Here is an 18,921-nt window from a genome sequence, read left to right as displayed (position 1 = left end):
CATTATCCCTAATAATTCTGACAGAGGTGTATTCCAGGGTGGGTAGAAGCCTGATGTCACTCCTAAACAATATCGATAGTTTTCTTGATGTTAACATTTCTTTACAAACAAAACTTGATATTGACAATGCTCTTGAAACTTTGATAAATTCCGTTGTTGAAGCCGGGGGCATTGCAATACTAATATGTGAAGTAAAATTTTTATCCGTGATCATCGTCAGTCATCTTAAACTCTTGATCCGTCTCAGTAAAGTGAGTAGAGAATTTCAACGCTCTCGCGATCCTGCTATGAAAATAATATGGCAGTAAAAATCCTCAGAAGCCAATTCCGGAATTGAAAGAGGCAAACAATTTATTACTAACTACTTGCGAAAAAGTTCAAAAACTTTCCGTGCAGTTTCAAAACGCGTAGAATTTTAATTAAGGATTTACTAGTCCAATTGAAAATCAAGTTACTCATTTGCAATCAAAGGAACGTTCTCGAAAATTCCTGGGAGACTGATTTAGACGAAGTGAGAACTATTATTTAAAAAAAATCAAAATAAGAAAACCCCTGGTGATGATTGAGTTTTCAATATCCTCATACAAAAAACTTCCAGAAAGGAGTGTATCATTAATAGTTGATAAGTTTAACAAATGATTTCAGATGACATATTTTCCTGACAAATGGAAAAATGCTAAGGTTGTACCAATTTTAAAACCAGACAAAAATCCTGCAGAAGCTTCTAGCTATCGTCCAATCAGTTTGCTTTCATCCATCAGAAAACTTATTGATAAGGTCATTTTGAACAGAATGATGGTCCACGTCAACGAAAATTCAATTTTTGCCAATGAACAGTTCGGATTCCGCCATTGACATTCGACCACTCATCAACTTTTACGTGTAACAAATTCGATCCGTTCCAACATACTGGTCTTGATCTTCTGGACATAGAAAAAGCATTCGACAGTGTTTGGCATGAAGGTTTGATTGGAAAATTAAAAAAACTTCAATTTTTCAACAAACATTGTTCGAATAATTCAAAGTTATCTGTCAAATCGTACACTTCAGGTTAATTATCAGAACTCCAGGTCTGAAAGACTTCTTGTAAGAGCTGGTGTTCCCCAAGGGAGCATTTTAGGATCGATATTATACAATATTTTCACATCTGACTTACCTGAATTACCTCAAGGATATCAAAAATCTTTGTTTGCAGATGACACAGGACTCTCCGCCAATGGACGAAGCCTGCGTGTCATCTGTAGTAGATTACAAAAAAGTTTGGATATTTTCTTCATACAGTCGAAGCTTGTTATACCAACATTGCAAGGGTCCGTCGTGATAGAGAAATGTCACTATAGAGAATGGTTATAACATTTAAATATTTTCCAAGAGACCGAAAAATGTCGCTATAGAGAGCTTTTGTCGCTATAAAAGTTGTCGTTTTAACTAATTTTAACTGTACTTGCAAAAATGGAATATTTCTCCTTATTCTTCCAAAACTAAACATATAATATTCCCAAATGAACCAAAAGATCTTTATTTGAAACCGTCAAGTAGACATGTTGTCACGTTGAGAGGTATTCCAATAAATTGGTCAGATGAAGTTAAGTATCTAGGGCTCATGGTTGGTTGAAATCTAACTTTTAAAATAAAATTGAAATCATTCAAGCTGAATGTAACAAATATATAAAATGTCTTTATTCCCTTTTAACAAAAAATCAAAACTTTGTCTTAAGAACAAGCTTTTAATATTCTAACAAATTTTCAGGCCAGCCATGTTGTATGCTCTACCAATATGGACTAGCTGTTGTCACACCAGAAAGAAAGCTCTGCAGAGAATTCAGAATAAAATTTTGAAAATGATTCTGAAGCTTCCTCCCTGGTATAGTACCAATGAGTTACATAGGATATCCAGTGTTGAAACATTGTAACAAATGTCAAATAAAATAATTAATAATTTCAGGCAAAAAACGTTACAATCTTCTGTTGCCACGAATAATGCGTTATATATTTAGGTTAAGAAAAATGAAAACGTGTTTTTTTTTTCAGGCCAGCCATGTTGTATGCTGTACCAAAATTGACTAGCTGTTGTCAAACTTGGAAGAAAGCTTTGCAGAGGATTCGAAAAAAAATGAAATCAAGTTTCAAATAAAGTTTCATAGAATATCTAATATTGAAACATTGTAACAAACGTCGAATAAAAGTATTATTAATTTAAAAAATCATTTTGCTAAGAAGCAGCCTCTGTCCCGTGACGTAACGCCATAAATAAGAAGAAGAAGGAGAATCGATCATATCCTCAAAATCCTTCACCAGAGTTGAATTCGGATCGTTCAACGGATGTAGAACCAGAGATAGTTGACTAAGTCATTGAGAAATCTGGAGATATTCGATAGAGGCACTCATTTATTATTTTGTCAACACCCAAAACAGATCTAAAAAGTAGTTCTTTTAAGCAGCGTTATGAAGCCGTGCTGAAAAAAATAGCTCTATTCAATACTATGTTTGTTGGTGAGAAAAGTAGGCCGTTATGTTGTTCATTCTTTTGATAAAAAGTAGATTGATATGCAATGGAATTGCAAAACAAAAAATGAAATTAATTCTAGGAGTCAAAACTTTTTCGATTCAATTTTGAACGACAAATCTGGAAATTAGATTATATCAACTCCTCAAAAACCCAATTGTCATTCGATTGTGGTACGATTCTATTATGATTTTGAAAGTAAGTTAGCTGGGAAGAAAAAAGGCAAAAGAGTTATTTGTTTTTGCACTAAACATGACTCCCTTTTGCACATCTTGGTGTACGAAAATGGCAAAATACAAAAAACCCCATTCGTAATTGCAAACGACGTTTTCCAGTAATTTGATAAGGGAAGGAAAATTATAATTATCAAACTCATTACGCTATTTTGAACCAACAGTCAATAGTCAAGCAGAAATAGTTGAAAATTTATGCTTTTCTGAATGCCACAAGTCGCCGTGCAATACGAACCATTAGAATTATTCCGCCAACCCAACCCTGCAACGAAGTATGATGTCCGCGGCCGAGTGACTCTTCATTATTCATAAAATATCATCCCCTTAATTAACGCAAAAATCCATCCATCTCTGCAAATGAATCCTATTTTTTTCGCTTGGCTGGAAAAATGCAGCTCGTCCCGTCTAACTACCCATAAGGCACCAGGGGGGTAATGAAAAAAAAAAAAAAAAAAGAATCACTGCCAGTGGGATGTTGTGTTGACGACGACGTTCTGGTCCTTCAGCATGGAGATGTTGCTACGGGAGACACCGGCAGCAGCGTCACCAGCCTGCCACCAACGCAACGCTGATGCTAGATATCAGCCTTGTGGATCTGACGCGCGCAGGTGCACCGTGTCAGTCAGGGAGGCCAATGCCGACGTTCCAGAATTCTGAAAATTTGATGAAAAATCTACTTGCTTCCGTTGCGGCGAAACCACCAACCATCCAACCAGCAAGACAACTCAGTAGATTCATCACCCGGCAGTTTTGGGGAAGAAAGCACAAAGCGCAGTTGCAGCAGTTGTGGCACTTGGCAGCCATGGAACAGCACCAAATTGCATAAATCCATCACAGCGAAACAGATTAACTTGCGACAGCGCCGTCCATCTCGGGTGTCTCCTTTCTGTCATCATCGCGTGTCAGTCCTCGCCGTCGTCGTCGTCGTCGTCGCCCGTCAAGCTGGTGCCGGACCGTGAGCAGTCTCCTCCCGTCCACCCACATCAGGCTCTGGTCACAACGTCGCCATACTATTTTTGCCCCAGGATCATCCTTGGTCCTTCGTAACACAACGGAAAAATACCTACCGAAATATAATCATATCGTTCCGAAAAAATTTAGCACATTTCATATCGTAGGCAAAATCTGGCTACCGGAACCACACGGTAGCATTGTTATTCCATCTTGCGCCAGGGAAACGACAACCAACAGCAAACACAGGGAAGCAGGCATCATCTGATGCAGTATAGCGGTATACACTACCGTGCAAAAGTTTGGGATCACTCCCTGCAAAACATACAAGAAATATAAATCTCTGCGATTACACGTCTAATTGCAACTCTCAATTGCACAATTGGAAGGCAATGAATAAACCATTTTTAATTTTTTTAATTTCAGTGCATGCAGAGATGCATTTCAGGTGCCTCCACACTTTTGCACGATTCATTCATCGTACTGAGGGGTGACCCTAAACTTTTGACAGTTTTGTTCATTTTGAATCGTTTTGAAATTTTGAATCGTTTTGAAATTTTGATTAATCCTATGCTGATAAACTCAGCCATGTTTAAAGTATTAGAAAACAAAATTCAAATGCTGTTATAAGGTTTTGACGTTTTGAAGTTTACATGTACACGACGAAACACGAGTCAAATGTACAAATTGAAATTGAAACTGCGAAAAGAAACCACGCGCAGGGGGGGGGGGGGATCGAACTCCAGACTCCCTATTCGCTAGATGGGTGCTTCAACCCATAAACTGCGGAGCTCCTTGAGAGACCCTGACGCTCGAAGGCGAACTGAAATCGATTACTCCAAAGCGCATGTGATGTATGTGTCAAATGTACATCTCATATATCCGAACGATGCTGAGACTGCGAAATGATGATCCCATGCGCTTCGGGGTAATCGAGTTCAATTCGCCTTCGAGCGTCTGGGTCTCTCAAGGGCCTCCGCAGCTTATAGGTTGAAGCGCCCATCTAGCGAATAGGGAGTCGGGAGTTCGATCCCCACCGGAACGCGGGGTTTATTTTCGCAGTTTCAATTTCAATTCGTACATTTGACATTAATTAACTGTGAAAAATTCAAATGACTTAGTCATAATTCGTCCGAATTAAGACTAACTAATTGCCTCTCGAATGATCCGTAGAGAATTTGAATAGGGCATATATTCATAGAGATCTGGACAAAATACTTTTGTATATATTTTTAGGGGATGACCCCACACTTATGCACGGGAGTGTATCTTGCAGACGTTCGTTCTTTATCTGGTACGAAGTTTTGGCCCTTATGGGATTGCAGTGGTCTGTTACTGCAGCAATGGCGGGGAAGAGATTTCCTGTTTGCTCTTCAATCGTAAAGGTGCCGTGCGGCTGGTCGTGTGGTACAGAAAGATTGAAGTTGGAGTGGAATCTGTGTCTGTACTACAAGACCAATCTCAACAGCATGTTTATATTTTTCCATATAGATTGGTAATTTTGATCTATCAAATTCAATATCACTACAAATTCTATCCTTTGGTAAATACGCGTATTTTGAACTGAACTTTAATGCAGGGCTGTTTCATATCATGACCGACTTGAGACACTGACGAAGCGAGTCTTCTCACTGTCGCTAGACGAGGCTATATTTCATGTGCTCACGTCATCACGTCGCAATGATAGAGCTCTCACGAGAGCAATTTTAATTTTGTTCTGCTATTTAAATTTATATCTAACTTTGGAGAATTTCTGGAAGTAAATGTGTTTGATATCCTCCCATGATTCCAGTTCTATGAATTACAATCATACCAGAAAAGGAATTAAAATTTATCAAGTTTACGATTCCGTCACAGCCGTAGCGACGGAAAAATAGAATATAATTTGATAAAAATCTCAGTCATTGTCTCGCCGTCCGATGATAGTGAGGGACGAATCTATGGAAAAGTCGCGCGACACTATCTATTTACATTGACGTTTTCCATCCCTACCCTAAGGCCATCTTCAGCGTTGTGGACTAAACTCAACTTAATGAAATTACAGTTAAGGTCAAAATAAGCGTAACAAGAGCAAATTCTTGTTTTACATGTCGGTCGTAATTTGCGTAAATTTGATATTTTTTTTTTGTGATTTTGTCCCATATCACCGCACATTGTGATTGTGAGTTTTAGTTTTCGCTACGAAAAATATTCATGCCTTGCCTGATCCAGTAATAGTTATTCAAAAATTCTTTAAATCAACTTACGGAGAATATCCTTTGTGATTCACCCACAAACTTTTTAGATACTCAACCATGTGCTTTTAAGAGTTTTAACTGAGTTCCTCCTGAGATCGCCATGGAACATCATTCTCTGGTTTATTTGGGTTTCTTTAGGATTTCCGATCTTACCAGATTTTTTGTTTTGTAGAATTTTTAGTAAACAGGTTTAAAAAATCTCCTAAAAAAATACACCAGGGAATGCTATAGAAATTTTTTTAAACATTTCTTTAGGAAATCCTATACGTACTTATTACATATTAATTCCAATTGTAAGTGATTCTTTCAGGTGTCACTCTGAGAATCCTTCCATTGTCCCACAAGACTTTCGTTAGCAATTGAACATGGCTGATTTGGGAAAATGTTCACAGCGATTTCTCAGACAAGCTCGCCGCATATCTCGCAACATTTTTCTCACATACGGTACCGGTTCCGGAACACTCCGAAATACCGGCCAAATCTAAATGTTGGTCCTCTTGGTGGTCTTGTAAATCGGAATGAAAAACCATGAAATTCGAACCGTATGTACCGTTATATGTATGAACTTCTGAATATGATATACGCCAGTTCTTTCTGAAACAGGTTCCAGGTTCCCTTGTGCCCTTGTGCCCAGAATGGCCATACTGACAAACAAATTCCAGGGTTCCATTCTTGAGTTCCATATCTTTCATATAAAGCTAAAAGAACGAAAATCGGTTGAGAAATGGATTTTTGAGAGCGCTTTAAAGCCATGGGTCATTTTTGACCCTTAATGCATAATGTGTCACTTTTTTTGTAGCGCCGCTCCTAGAGGTATCTGAAAGCTTCTTTTAGCACGAAAATGTTCGTTTTCAAAAGTTAGGAAAAGTCAGAAAATTTCAGATTTATATCTCTTTTCTCTACAAAGTAACAGCTTATTTACCGTGCCGATTGGCCAAAAATGACCCCAATGCACAAGGAAGGTTAATAAAACTTTTCCTAAAGAAATGGTTTACGGAAGATCCTTACGCATTTATTTATGTATATCTTCATAAACCTCCTGCCCAGTTAATTTGATACATGTTTCTCCACAGATTCCTTTACCGCTATACTAATTTCAGAAGCAGAAATATCCTAGGATATTTATAACAAATTCCCTCAGGATTTCGTAGAAAAAAAAAACAGTAGGATTTCCGACGCAATTTCTGACATATTTTGGAAATATTTCTGAAGGATTGATGAACTTCGTCACAAACAATTTGTAGAAATTTGGGAAAAAATAGCAAAAGGTTTCTAGTTAAACTTTCAGCGAAAAAATTAAGTATAAGATTTGACAGGCTGAATTAGTTTTTGGAAGAATGCGAGGGCAAACTTTAAACTTTTGAAAGGAAAAGTTTATTGTAGTTATATCTGCGTGAGTTTTCTGGAATGAGTTTGTGGATGAAAAATAGACATACATGGAATGATTGTTCACCAGGAGGAATTCACGTTGAAAGTACAGAACAAACCTTACAATATTATTTGACTAATTTCCAAGAGATTTGTAGCAAAACTTCTAAAATCACGCTTCGATATTTCTCCACAAATTTGATTATATTGAAATACTTCAATGAATACCGAAGGGAGGCTTCAAAAGTGTTGCTACAAATATATTGGCAGTTAGTCAAATATTTTTGGAAATTTTTTGAAGACTTAAAATATAATAAAACTATGCGAACCCAAACTGAAGCCAACCCAAAAAAAGAAATTGACGCTTATATTGAGCTGTTCGGTAATCCAATCCGCATGGTTATTAAATTAATTAACTCATTACGCGTGATAAAGATGGACAAATTATGGGTGAAATTATGAAAAAAATCCACGTGCAAGGCTGGGATTTGAACCCAGGACTCTTGTATGTTAGACGAGCGCTTTACCAACTAAGCTACCGAGCCACTTGGTGACCCAATAACTGAGTTGGTTACAAGTTTTAGAATTCAAATTCTTACAGACCACGCGGACCCCTTTCATAACCCATATCCATCCATCTCATGTTAACTGGATCCACGTGGTCTGTAGGGATTTGAATTCTAAAACTTGTAACCAACTCAGTTATTGGGTCACCAAGTGACTCGGTAGCTTAGTTGGTAAAGCGCTCGTCTAACATACAAGAGTCCTGGGTTCAAATCCCAGCCGAGCACGTGGATTTTTTTCATAATTTCACCCATAATTTGTCCATCTTTACCACGCGTAATGAGTTTATTAATTCAAAAAAAAAAAGAATTTATTAGTCGAATAAAAAATCATGGTAAATTTTGTTTGGCATTTTCGCATCATTTTAAATTTCCCCAAATCGATCTTAAAAACATAGCCAGGTAGGACTTCCTTGAAAATCTGTTATGAATTAGGCTGATTTTTTTGCTGAAAATTCATGTTATCTATTGTCTAAGAAATTTCATTAGCAGTCTTGCCTATGTTTTCAATTAATTTTGTCGGGTTATGCGAGTTGAAGTTAATGTATGCAATTATTTAATGGATTATTATTATGGAAATTATCATAACCGGATAATTCGAGCAGGGCATCCTTCAAACACATGGGAAATCATAATGCTTCAATATTGGCATATGAGTTTCCTTGGGTGGATCCGAAACTTAAAGATTTGAACGGCTACCTGATGGGTATGATTCTAAAACAAGCGATCGTTGACTGAAAAAGAAACATTGTAGGAGATTCTACTTGGGCAATTTCGGAAACGAAAAACATTACCGAATCTTGCTTTTTAAGCTTTAACTAAATAATATTCTTGAAAAAGGTAAGATAATATCTCATGTAAAACATTGTAAAGATAACTTTCTACAATTCAAATGCATCACAGCGAGTGTAAATCACAATATCACCATTATTTGACCTCAAATTGCACCAGCGTTATAAGAAATGTTCTGCAAAATCGAACATAACTTTTGGTGGTGGTTGCGAACACCATGAAAATTCAGTTTTTCTTACAAAATCCAATATGGCGGTCAAATTCAATATGGCCCTCATATATTTCTATTTTTGCGAATGAAGCTCCTAAACCATGTTATTGTGAAGGGGTTGTTGATGGAACTTCTGAGTTATGGCAGTTTGAGTGAGTCAAGAATTGTCAAAAATCGAGGGATGCTCAAAAACTTTTAATTATAACTATCGAAGGCGTACATTTTTAACATTTTGAAAGACCAACTGTAAATAGTGGGCCGGTATCAGCGAGAATTCTACGTAACAACCAAAAATAAAATAAAGTCAACAACTCTTCACCTTCTCCTACTTTACACCCAACACTAATCAAATACATGTCTATTAATTTTAATATTGATATGTGTGCTCAATAAATTTTCAGAAAAAGCACATTCATGGCAAATTGGTTTTCAACGCGGTCGAAAAACATACTTTACATAAAGCAAATAGTGAAACTTCGCTAGAACACACCCATTTTCGATCCCTTTCTGTTACGATTGCGTTATATGAATGAATAAATATACTGCAATGCAGATCGCTGCGATGAATACGTGAGGAAATCAGTATAGTATCCATTTGTTCTTTTTGTTTCATGACTGATTGGTTGTTTTTAAGTAGAAATATCGATTAAATTATCCACATTATCTTCCTCTGAAAACAGTTTTAAGTTTGTTTCATTTTCAAATCAAAATTACGGGTTCAATAATTCTACGATTTTGTTGGAAACTGATTTGAACGAAAATCGGATAATTAAAATGAAAATTGATTCAATCATTAATGGCTAAAATCCTCGAAAAGAGCTGTAAGGCATCCATTCGCACCAGTTTTTTTTCTATCACCGAGAGAATTGGACTGACGTTTGCATGATCAGCAGCAGCACTTGAGTCTAGGTCGAAGTGAAGAGGATTGATGGGTGCTATTTGCACCACTTCAAAGTTATGCTTTTTTGCCCCATCGGATGCCTGCCGGAAATCGGGGATGGTTGAGCGTTTCGGAAGTTGCAGTGTTTTATTGCGAGCTGACAGGGCTGGGATTGGTGTTACGCCGTCGACCCAGTGGCCTCTTGAGAACAGAAGATGAAACCGAGCCAGTCGGTGGAGCAAATACTGGAGGTCGTGTAAAAAAGGACTGATGCGTGCCATTATCGCAATATGGGATGTACAAACACATATGATCATTATGGTCGTTATTATTATGATGTGTGTTTGTGCTTCAAGAGCGACCTACAAATAAAGCTCGAGAGCAGTGGTGCTCATCCTGCGACCCATGAGGCCCAAGAATGCCGCCAGTGGAACACTTTTGAATTTAACTATGAAAATTGATGATCAATTTTTGAAAACAAATAAATGCCAAATTAAATAGATAATAAAATCAAGTATCAATTAGTAAAAATCGTTTATTCAAATCACAAATTTTGAATCAGAAAAATGTCCATTGAAAACAAAGATTCTCATAGACTCTCCATAACTCGATAATCAAGGGGCAGTCGATAGAATCGAGTTATATGTATTGAATTATAAAATATACCAGACAAATAACCCTAAAATCAAAAGAAACAATAAATTTATGATCACTGCTGTAAGAAAACAACATTATTTTGTTGATAGTATTTTGAAAACCGTTACACAGCGTAACAGAAACGACATTTTTGCATGTCTCAAGGATCAAATTATGTGTCTCTAATAGATTTGGGTTGATGAATCTGATGCCTTTCTCAGAAATGTTCCAGCATGTCTCAGTTGTTACCTACAGGACATCACAGTTATATAAAACACTGGTTCCATGGATGCTTACATTAAATTCGAAGTATGGTTAATTAATCTTTTTTGTGATCTAATCCACCAAACATGCAAACTATGACTTAAACTTTCATTTCAATGTAATTTGGTTCAAGTTGCATGATTACATTTAGATAAGTCGGTTTTATTTCAAAATGCTTGCAGTCTCTACACAAAATTCGTCGTATCTCTTATTTGGCAAAATATATTACTTTTCTAAACCATCAAAAAATATCTTTTGATCATTGAAAGCATCATGAACTTTGTTCATAGATATTGTTATACACATGGAGTTTTAAATCTGTAGCAAAATGAACAAATAAATTCCAGCAAACCATACAAGCAGGCGAACTTGCTAAAATAGTCAAATTTTGCATTTTCAACAGCCAATATCTCAAAAACTAGACTCGCTACGGCAATGGATTCAATAACCCTTAATTAAGGAATGAGCGGCATTTTGGTGCTTGAGACAAAAACGTGTTCCGCAAGATTATATGAATTGTTTTTTTTTTTTCAAAATGCTCGGAAAATTATAGTATATTCACTAAGAATCGATATTTTTATTTTCTTTTTTTTTATTGTCCTCACAACTTGTAAGAATTTATCCATGTCCAAACAAGAAGTAGTCCAGATTTTCCCGAATAAGAGGTGGATGTGTATGTAGAGAAGGTATCGACCGTGATTGTTTTTAATATTATTTGTTATGGCTATATCGGTCATGCGACTCAAAGGAAAAGGGAGTCTATAGAAGATTTTTTTACAAATGATGAAATGCATAGGTGGATAGGCATCGCAAGGGAGCGACAAGATTGAAATTAATTAGGTGGTGAAAATTGAGCAAGCCATAGGGGAACCAGTAAAGCATCGAAGCGTCCTGTATTTTGCCTAGCTTCTCTACTGGAAAAGGGTTGGCTCAAAGCTTTGAGCTTTGCTACCAACACAGGTGGATGTGGATAATGGATATCGAGTTATGGAGAAAAATTTACCTCTCACGTGACATCGACTAGTGGAGCTATCGAGTTATGGAAATATCGACTTCAAGAAAGCAAGGTGTATGGAAATTTGAACGAACCAAAAAATCCATCGAGTTATAGAATCAGGGTTGGTAACCATCGGTTTTGTCACTGACCGATGACAAAAAATTGAGAAAAATATTCAGTGCGTAAAAGATCGTTATTTTCTTTGACTTCAATGACTGGCAAGGAGACCACGACGAAACAAAGCCGCAAAAAGTCCACGAGTAATATTTTTCGTCACTCTTCCCGTCACCCCTCCGCACTGAACCAACATAAGCTTCTAATCGTCACCGAGCGCACAATTGCAGACAAAGAGAGTCTGAGCTACAAACTACTAGTCAACAAGGTGTCTTCTGTTAGCAATTGGGCACGCACATTATCAAGAAGTAGTGTTAGCTCTGCCGGTGGGCGCGTGCTACCGATAATCTAAAGGTTTTTGTTCAACTCCGGAAGCGCGCAGATTTTTTTTTTGCGAGTTCCTTTTTTGGTCGGCCTTTCAATTGGCACCGATTAGTTGTCTGCCTTTTCATTCAAGCTGAACATGTTCAACGAAAACACATACAGAGAGAAACAGCAAAGATTTTAAATCGGAAAGCAATCACCATTATTTTACAATTTCTGAAAATTTGTTGTGTTATGATTCATTACGCAACTCAAAATAGTTGCGAGAATTGTTGGAAACCCATACAGTATGGTATTTCTGGAATGGGAATGACAAGGGGATGACGAAAATCGATGTCCGACTCCAGTTTGGAATCCAAAATGGCAGCCTCTGGTTTGAGAATATCATTGGATTCTACCCCATTACCCCGAATGCCATTTCCCAGAATGCCACCACCCCGAATTCCATTACCCCCAATGTACCATTACCCTGAATTCCATCACCCCGAATGCTTTTTCCCCGAATTTACAATTATCTTCACATGATGATATTGATGACATTTCCCCATGATATTGGAATTCGGGGTAATGTCATTCGGGGTGATGGATCATTCGGGGGTTTGGAATTCGGGGTAATGGCGTTCGGGTTAATGGCATTCGGGGTAATGGGGTAGAATCTCATTGGATTCTACCCCATTACCCCGAATGCCATTTCCCAGAATGCCACCACCCCGAATTCCATTACCCCCAATGTACCATTACCCTGAATTCCATCACCCCGAATGCTTTTTCCCCGAATTTACAATTATCTTCACATGATGATATTGATGACATTTCCCCATGATATTGGAATTCGGGGTAATGTCATTCGGGGTGATGGATCATTCGGGGTTTTGGAATTCGGGGTAATGGCGTTCGGGTTAATGGCATTCGGGGTAATGGGATTCGGGGTAATGGGGTAGAATCATTCCGAAAGCTTTGTTTTATTTTTCCTTGTAAACAGCAGGTCGCTTTGATGGAAAACCTTATTATGGCCCTTAACTTACCGCAGCTTGGGAACTACGGCTCGCGAACGTTGCGATTCCCGGATTATAAGAGCCGTTGCGTGAGGCTCTCTGTGTCAAGGTGAATGGCGTACGTGCGATGATTACCGTTCTGACAGGTATGATATAATGTTTGTCCAGTTGTGGATCGTTGGCTACCAGTGTGAGTTTTGATAGGCGTGTGTGAGAATGGTATACATGAGAGGGTCGTTTGCTTAGTATACGGTCTGAATTCAGCAAACGAGAGCCGATGTCTAGAGTAAATGTTTTAATAACGGATAACAAGTGTCCCACTGGGGAGAGGAAGATAATTACACGGCATGAATTGTACCGCCCGGAATCAAGTCCAGAGTGTATGTGGTTGATGGATCACAAACGTTTCTGACAGCTTACTAATTGTAATCCATGTGCTGAGTGACAGCTCTTGGTACGGGAAACATGGAATGGACGCTTATTGGTGGTGTAACTGTTGCCGGACGTAATTGTGACTGAGTGACTTTTGATTGATGAAATCATGTCAAAATCCGATTTGTTCTCGAAGCTAAAAATAGATCTCGCGCAGAGTGGCACTGTGGCACTACGATATTGAGCTTCAAATTCCGGACGCTCTACTGTGTATGAAAATCATTCCACACGAAACGTTTTCATTTTTTTCGTTTAAAGTTTGTCACATTCGCGGCTCGTTTTAATCAGCATGAAGAAATATTTACCAAAATTTTGACATCCGTCGTTGTAATTGTATGACCCGATATAAGGACACGTTCTGCTACCTTAGATTTCTGGTTTCAGTAATGGTCATAAGAACACTGAGCTGGCAAGCGATTTGAACGTACAGTCAAAAAGAAGAAGAAGGAGAGCACTTTATAGAAAATAGTACGAGGAATCTAAGGAAAGCCCTAGTAAATGGCACGTAGAAACCATTTCCAAAACATCTGAATTCTCGGCTTTTCCTACCACGGAAGGAAACCCCACACTGAATTATTTCAATACAACAGCTACTTACAGCATTTCCCTTAACATTCCACGTGCAAACGAATCAGAATTCCTCATTTGATTGTGCCGTGCTCTCAAACAAACGTGCCCTGCTACACAGCCGAACTCGGACCCTGACTGGGTCTACCGCCGCCGCCGCCGCCGACGAACGAACGCAAGCTGATTAAGTCATTCCGTGAATTTCCATTTCAACAAAAGAATTTCCTCCGGTTTACTTTGAAACACACGTCCGCAATTCTTCACCGTTGGAGTTTCCGCTTCGCAATCAATTATGCGCGCATTCACCCGTTCTTCTCTCGAACGCACGCAACATCATCACCCCCGTCGCCTACTTCCGTCGTTGTCGACGACGATGTTTTCTTTGTCTTCTGTCGGATCGGCTCTGAAGGACAGGCCCGAATTGGAGGGGGGCAAAAAGTGCAATTTACCCGGTTCTCCCGAGAATTAAATATAAAAGAAAATCAAATCGAAATAGGGAGTCGATGCGGGTTATGGACCCTTTGCGTATTATGGACCCTCTACATAAAAACATGGAATTAGCACTCAAAGCAACCTTATTCCTATGAAAATCCACCGGGGGAACTTCGATTGCATTGTTAGTCAGCAGTTTCAGGCAAAATATTTGGTTTGAGGCGCATAAATACAGATATTTGAACAATTTTGTAAATGAAACCACACAATAGGGTCCATAATACGCATTTCCAGGTGGGTCCATAATAGGCACGTCGGCAGCGAGCCGGATTACATGGGAATCAAATGGAGGGTCCATAATACGCAACGTCAAATTTGTAAACAATCCTATTATGGACCCCGGGAGGGTCCATAATAGGCATTCGGACAACAGTTTTCCAAATGTATATTTCTCTGAAAAAATCGTATGATTTTGTATGTTGCATGGGTGTACTGTGAAGTAAATACATTGAACTTGTTGTTAGACTCCACAAAACGTATATCTGCCTGAGATTTAATTGCGGAAAGGCGTCGAGAATGAATTTCAGCTACTAAGGGGTCCATTACTAGCATTGACACCCTACTTGTCGACAATTTATTCTTCATTTTTAAGTCAATGTTGATTTTAAATAGATTAATCACCTGAGTAGATTTATGCGTACTCTTGGAATATAAATCTCACGGTGTGGCTTGGTCAATTAGTATGCTTCTATTTGTTATACAAAATCATGTTGTTTTTGACGGATCTTAAAAGACACTACACGTTAATGCTTCCAGTGGGCTATTTGCCCTTTGAAGGAAGCACCACACTAGACAACGGACTAGCATGCAACGCCCAGTGGCACAGTCGGAAAACATTCCTCTCGAAAATTTTTACGGGACTGAGACGGGAATCGAACCCACACTCCATAGCACGATGCGGCTAAATGCCTCGGTGACACTAACCGCACGGCTATGAAGCCCAAACTCTACGAAATATATTCTTTTTGTTAACCAGGGCCAGATTATTCATTATTTTACAACATGTTTTTATATTTTTTCAAGAAATTCAGATACTCTCAAAAAAAAAAAAATCGAAAAAATCAGTAATTCTTCGATATCTAGAGTAAGGTGGGACAAAAGTTTGACCTTAAGGTTTCAGAAGGCCGGCTCCAGAGGCACGTTCCCCGCCATTTCGTAGATTTGTGTCATCGCCATATTTAAGCCTATTCCATCATCTACCCGATGGGAGAGGAAAAGGAAGGGAAATATGGGAGGAAATAGGAGTGGGGTCCCTTGAAGAGAGAAGCAAAATGAGAGCATGTAACTCCATACCAACATTGCTTGTGCTGAGCTACCGCCCAAGAATTTCTGAAGCTTCACCCAGCACTTTGAAATTGCAATATCTGCCAGAAGACACATGAAGTCATGCGATGCCCCATTACGAGCTAATTCATTAGCCAATTAATTCCCAGCAATGGACGAATAGCCAGGACCCATACAAGGTTTAAAAGAGTTCACTGAATTCAGTTCCTCAAACTGAGTTCGACGTGCGATAACAAGCTCAGACCCTGAGTTGGCCAAAGCAAGAGCTTTAAAAGCAGCCTGACCATCAGACATATGCCTTTACAAATAGCCAGACGTTCATCCATCCCGCGAAGGGATGGAACAATTGTGAGATCACTCGAAGCAAGGACAACTGTGTCCCAATTCACTGGAAGTGGAAACATCCAAATCACTAGGATTTTTTCCAATGGACGTAGAGAATCCACGAAATGTGGTCACAATTAATTCCCAGTTTGTGGTGTATAACAAATGCAAAGTCTGCGAGTTTACATTCATATGTTCATAGAGATGTAGTGAGGATCAGATAATGATTCATCATCTGATACATGCCAATTCGTCAATTCGTGACTGATTCTGCTCGATTTAAGCATTATGACTAACCCAGACAACCAAAATGTACGTATAACGAAATCACCTGGATGCATTAACATCACGGCCCACAATCAGCAGAAAGCCTTTTAATAGGCAGTGTACGACAACTAGCTTCCCAAGGAACGCACATGTTACAATTTTTTTTTTTTTTAAGACACCGACACGTTAATGCTTCCAGTGGACGATTTGCCCTTTGAAGGAAGCACCACACTAGACAACGGACTAGCATGCAACGCCCAGTGGCACAGTCGAAAAACTTTCCTGACGAAAAATTTTCCGGACTGAAGCGGGAATCGAACCCACACCCCTTGACTCGATGCGGCTAAATGCTTGGTAACACTAACCGCACGGCCACGAAGCCCTAAATTTTGTCATATAAGAGTTAATATGCATCAATTATAACATGTGTGTTACTCGGGTTAAAATCATCCGTTGGGGATGGTTCATCATGTGGTAAATAAACCACAAAACGGAAGGCGTATTTCCTATTGAGGTTACCAACAGAAATCTCAATTGTGGCAGCACATATATCTCTGGTTGTTAACTCAGAAATGAGTGTAGCAACGTTAGCGCTATTTACGACCACGCAAGCACGAGGCCTGGCACGCGAGTTTGCCATTTCATGTTTCTAAAAGTAGCAAAAACTGGGTCCACTCATAAAAGTAAGGTTTCAGAACGAACGCCACTTGAGCTGTACCATTTTGCATGAGTCTACAAAGATTGATCGTTACTGATATTTTATGGTGAAAATTGATCTAAGCCCCTAACCGTAGCCACTACCCAAACTAGGCAGGATTGGGATTTTCGCCATCTCAGCACGAAATAGACCAGCAGCGAAAAAAGAGATCGGTATTTCTTATTAGTTACCAAAGGCAAAAAGCACAGAATACACTGTGTAAAACGCATAATGCGAAACCATGAAGGTGAAAATTTAAACTCAATTACATAGTATTAATAATCTCACCCTGAGGCTAAGGCTTGAGACTGAAGAAGGGCAGCCGATTATCTCGAAGAAACGCAAGGTCAACTGCACCATTGCTCCGAGTAGCACAGGAAGGACATAATACTGTAGAGGGCGGTTTGCGGTTAGGTTCTATTTAGACCCCCCTAACCATTAATGTTTAGGCACGGTAAGCTTGAAGCCACATAAATTAGGAGTCACCTGTGAGGTGGACTTTAACCATCGGAACAGGAAATCCGTAGTGTTAATTCTTAGCTAATTGAAACAACCGCTACGCGGCTATCTAGGCTGATCGGGAAAAGGAAATTAACATTGATGATTAACTCCTGACGTACCCAAACAGCTTGTCAAACAACTTATTCCAGCGACGCATCATGCTATTACAAAGTCCCAGTATGTGGACAACATGCTCCAGTGTGAACACTGGAGAGCAAACCATCCAGCTGGCCAATGAAGTTAGGCACATCCACTAGCAAGGCGGGTTCGAGATTCGTAGCTGGATCAGCAACTCGAAAATTGTTCTGGCAGCGTTGCAAGGAGTTGACAGCGACGAGAAATTATTTGACATGTACTCCGAAATGAAAAGGCTTTAGGCATGTGGTGGAACACGACCGATGACGCCTTTACCTATAAAGTGGGTTGGAACCGCTACGATACGGCTCTGTTGAGTGGTGAACGAAGGCCAAGAAAGTGAGAAGTTAGTCGATCCACCAGGGTTCATCTCCCACTTCCTATCGCGACTTAAGATTTTGCTACAGCAAATATGGCGATCCGGCATACAATGAGACGACGAGATTGATGACGATGCTTACTTAGTTTAAGGTGCTTCCACGCGTCGAACAAGTATATATTACCCGTAGTTACAACCCCAAGTACCTCATCAGCGAGGCTCACGAAGTACAGCTGCATACGATGGTGAATGTTAGTGAAAACAGGAGGCCGCCGTTTCATCCGCGATGGATTTTCATCCTACTCTATAGTGGCAGTCAAATGTCGAATAGCTACGCTTAAGTTTACTTCGATACCACAGCTGGAACTCGAAGCAGCCGTAATTGGTGCTCGGTTATCACTTTCCACTTATCCACTTTGCTGGATTAACTCGGACCACCGGCGCTACAGCCAATACGTTGCTCATAGAATCAGCGAATTTCTTGAAACATCGGAGACGCACGAATGGCGGTGAGTCCCGGGCAAACAATATAAAATCGCTGAATAGCCCACCAGAATTGTCCTCTCCGAACAGGTAGTTTAACGGTGCCGACTTTCTCTCCTAGTACACCAGGCTGCTCCGAAACCAGTTTTCAGTTGATTTCGCCGCCTCCAAGAATATGAGCATTCGTAGCACCTACTTCCAGCACAGCCATACCGGTACACCTGGAGATCACCACAGCAGGCAGAATCACGAATCGACTACTTTCTGATTGATGGACGGCATTTCTTGGACATTTTCGACGTCAGAACCTATCGTAGCGCTAACATCGACTCTGACCCCTATCTGGTTA

The 18,921-nt window shown here is 39.4% G+C and overlaps 1 protein-coding gene and 1 non-coding gene across 2 annotated transcripts in view; both read left to right on the top strand.

Annotated features, from left to right (window-relative positions):
- Positions 1 to 18,921, top strand: part of LOC5572820 — a 230,587-nt gene that overhangs the window by 101,183 nt on the left and 110,483 nt on the right. The gene's annotated exons all lie outside the window — the stretch shown is intronic.
- Trnav-aac lies at positions 8,015 to 8,085 on the top strand. Its single transcript has one exon. It is a non-coding gene; the product is annotated as a tRNA-Val (tRNA).

Source organism: Aedes aegypti, chromosome 2 (genome assembly GCF_002204515.2).
Source record: "Aedes aegypti strain LVP_AGWG chromosome 2, AaegL5.0 Primary Assembly, whole genome shotgun sequence".
NCBI classification, from domain to species: Eukaryota; Metazoa; Arthropoda; class Insecta; order Diptera; family Culicidae; genus Aedes; species Aedes aegypti.
The sequence above is the reverse complement of the archived record's forward strand: the minus strand, read 5'-3'. Positions and strand labels throughout refer to the sequence as shown.